This window comes from Geotrypetes seraphini, chromosome 12 (assembly GCF_902459505.1).
Source record: "Geotrypetes seraphini chromosome 12, aGeoSer1.1, whole genome shotgun sequence".
Lineage (NCBI taxonomy): Eukaryota > Metazoa > Chordata > Amphibia > Gymnophiona > Dermophiidae > Geotrypetes > Geotrypetes seraphini.
In genome coordinates, this window is record NC_047095.1 from 104,377,372 (window position 1) to 104,381,413 (window position 4,042).

Below are 4,042 nucleotides of genomic sequence, written 5' to 3' on the forward strand. Positions count from 1 at the left end.
TCAGTGTGACCTGCCACCTTTAGTATAGATGTATACCAGTGTAACTGTACACACAAAGTAGTTTACATATGTGTTCACACACTGGCGTGACCTGTCTCCCACTTAGTCTGAATGGGTTGGGTGGGGGGGGGGTTGATACATAATTGTGTATGTAGTATGCAAACAATGTACGCTATGGTTACCCTAACATCATATTCTTACCGCACACAGGTTGTGCACAGCATGCTGCTGAAGGCCTAGCCCAGGAGGTGGTGCAAGACATGTGCCTACAGGCCGCCAGGAAGGCAGTGGCAGAGGCAGAGGATGAACAGGAGGAGGAAGGCTACTCTGCCACCTGAAGATGTAATCGAGGTGTCCGATGTGGAGGATGAGGGCCAGGTGGCAGAGGTGGAAGATGCGGCACAGGTGGTGGCAGAGGTGAAGCAGCAGCATGTGGTTGAGGAGCAGGGAGCATGGGAGGTTCCTGATCTGTATGCGGACATGCCCCCTCTTGAAGGGGATGAGGAGGTGGCGATGGAGGCAGCAGTCCCGGCCCCACGGCATGATGTGCAGCCAGCGGCCCCAATAGTTCCTCCCCCTCCTGAGGCCTATGGAGAGCTGCTCAACGTTGTGGGCCAAATGCGCAACGAACTGCAGGAGGGGAGGCATGAAACACTACAGACCCTGCAGGAGATCGTGAGCCTTCTGCATCAGCTGGTTGCCATATTTAAGGAGCCAGTTTAGGGGATGAAGGGGCAAACCTGAGGGCCAAGCTGCCAATGGGCCATTGAGGCCCCAATCATGTTACCAACAGTAGCTGGCAGAAATCACAAGTAGCTGGCAGAAATCCAATGACTGAAAGGACATCAAACGGCCTCTCCTTCACATATGCAGGAGACCTGGCTTTTCTCTAATATATAACATCTCTTCTCCTGTTTATTTCCCCTCTTTCATATGCTCTTGTAAATTCTTTCTCCCCTCTCTTCTTGTATTTTTAAGCTTTGTAAACCATGTCGAGCTCCACTCCGTGGAGATGATGCGGTATATAAACTTAAGGCTTAGTTTAGTTTAGTTTAGTTTAGACTTTACCTACTGTATCTCATTGGGACATACTTGGATGTTAACCTACTTGACGTTACTGGCTGTCGAGTACAATGCTGTCACCATATTCTCTGCCAATGATTGCAAACCTGTGATGTGATGTACAGATGCAAACTGTACAGTGATGATTAAGGTGTGCAATAGTTGCACTGAAGGTGTGTTCCAATCCCTTGACTAGGGTAGGAAGACATGCATATGGTCGGACACTGTTATACGCAATAAAGGGTACCTTCCCCATATCAGTGGAAAAAAGGTTTGCAGTTAAATGAAAAGACCCTACCATCAGATGGGATGTGGTGAGGAGGCCATAAAGATTGACACTGAAAAAGTGGGAATGCTAGGCTGCATTTCTGAGGTCACAAAGAGCTTCTATAACCTATGGGCCAATGGATGATGATGTAACCAGACCAGGGGTACAGTGAGCACCATTGAGATTAGAAGCCACAACCTCTGGAGACAGAGGCTGCTGCAGCAGGACATCCCTTACAGAAATTTGCTGACTCTTACAAATGAAAAAGTATGTGAGGCTCAGAACTGCTCGCTTACTTTGCATAGGTTGGAGCAGTGTTAGGCATGTTGGGCCAATTGGACAGGTGTGTGCCATGTTGTTACCATAAGTATGATATTGTATGTTCTCATAATGCGTTCATATTTGTATGGCGATTGTTCTATGACAGTCTTTTGTGTCCAGGTGTTCTACCATTCATGTCTACCTCAGCAAAGGTGTATGCATTTATATTTGAATCTTGACTACAAAAAAACAACCAAAATAAATACCAGATATCTACCTCTAAACTGGGTGTCATGTGTGATCCCTTGATGTCATGTCACTGACCTGCACCTAACAAAAGGGCAGGCAGGCAGCCAACTGAAAGTGGGAACGTGGCCATGTTGTAAGTAAGATCTGGATGAGACCAGGACCATGTCACATGCAGGACCTGAGACAGAGGTTGTGTTAGTAACAGTTCCAGAAAAAGGGGAGAGACGTAGACTTGTGAGTTCCATGATTTGCAATGGACCTGACTGTCTGAATAGCTCCCCCTCTTTCTAGAGGCCTCTGCTAACCCTCGACTGAAGGGACATATTAGGATTGAGGACTCATGTAAAGGAGAGCTGGTGTCTGCTGTGCAATGCTGCCGATCATATGCAAGCAGTTAGATATCATAAGAGCTGCACATGTGCAAGGTGAGGCACTAGGAAGCAGACAGTGTCAACTGAGAGGGTATTTTCCCCTCCCTGCCAATGACACCAAAAAGCTGTAACAGCTGAGCCACCAACAAGGCCACACATACACCTGTGGCCACGATCAAGGGTGTGTAAGGAATGAAACTCAGGGGAGGGGAGGGGGGTAAGGTGAAGCAATCATTGGAGGAAGGAGGTGCCATTGTGGGATAAGGAGCCCCCCCCCCTAGGCAGGGATGGAGGATGGGGAGAGTGAACAGGTGTGTTCCAGGAAGATCACACAGTCTTTGCACTTACCCTGTTATGGCCCCTAAACAGATTGATTCCCACCCCCGTTCTTCTAAACGCTGTTTCAAACAGGCTTTCCAGAGGATGACCAGCAACGTGAGCCCCAGACATTTCTATAAGCATTGCAAACATCATAGATGAAGCAGGAATACTTTCTTACCTGAATACAGCCACAGGCTTGAAAAGGCAGACCATGTAATCTGTAACATCCAACAAAAGAGTTAGGATTGCATCAGTAGATAGGAAGGTGTCTCAGAACAGATAGGAGATGGAAGTTCGTGCTGATGTAGACGTATCCCAGCCCCCTGAATTTAAACGTACCAAGAAAAGCAGCCTAGACATGTTTCGGATTTGTTCATAATCGACCAGATAGACGTATTATGTCAAGTCGTCCAGCTGACGATGTAATGGACGTGCTTAATTGTCAATAAATATGTCTAACCTCATATTATCAAAAGTGTGGGTACTTTGACACCATGGCTCCCAAACCAGTCAAAGCTCTGTCCCGAAAGCCTAACTTCTCCCAGGCTGAGACAGAAATGCTGGTGCAGGAGGTGCACACACACACCACCAGCAACTCTTCTCACCCCAAGGAGAAAGACTCAGGGCATACTCCAAGAGCAAGGTCTGGACAGCAATAGATCAGTGCCTGAATGCATCAACTGCCATAAGTGAGATGTGGAGGACTGCAAGAAGAAATGGAGAGCCATTAAAAGGGAGGTCTGAGCTAAGGTGGGCAGCCGACCCCCAGATGCTGACATGGCAGACCTCAGCCCCATGGACCAGCTGGTGCTCACCTTTGTGTCAGCAACCTCCACCTATGGTGTGGGCACACAAGACACATCAGCTGCCCCACCTGCAAAGCGTTCTGGTATGTACGTGTCTTAAGCCCTAATCTCACAGCTATGTCCCATATTCTGAGAGACGTCTCTTTCATCCTCCTTCTTCTACTCCTCTAATGGGGCTCTGAGTACACCTGCTCTTCAAACCTTTACATCACACCTGTTTGGTACTGCTCCATGTGCTGATGGCACAGCATGGAATTAGATTCGTACAGCCTTATACTGACAATTTGGAACATTTGCTATGATCATCAGGTGTGCTCACGTAAGGTGTCTGCACATACACTGCTTTCATCCCCTTCATAATGTCACCAACACACCGCCCTATTGTAACCCCCTCCTTCTCAGACTGAGGTAAAAGGTATCCCTCTTGAAATAAGATTTGTTTCGTAGTCGTGCACACCGAGGGTTAAATTGATACCTTTCCCCAGGAGAAGGGGTGAATTACAAAAAACAAAATAATAATATATAATAATAATATGGTATAACCTTGAAATAAAAATAATTATTAAACATATAATAAAAGAAATAAAAGAAGCACTAAGGATTCAGAATTTAAATTAGAAATAATATTTAATAAACAAATGCTGTAAATCAAATCTAAACAAAGAGATTCTACTTCCCCTCTGTAAAGTTCTTCTTTTTCCTCA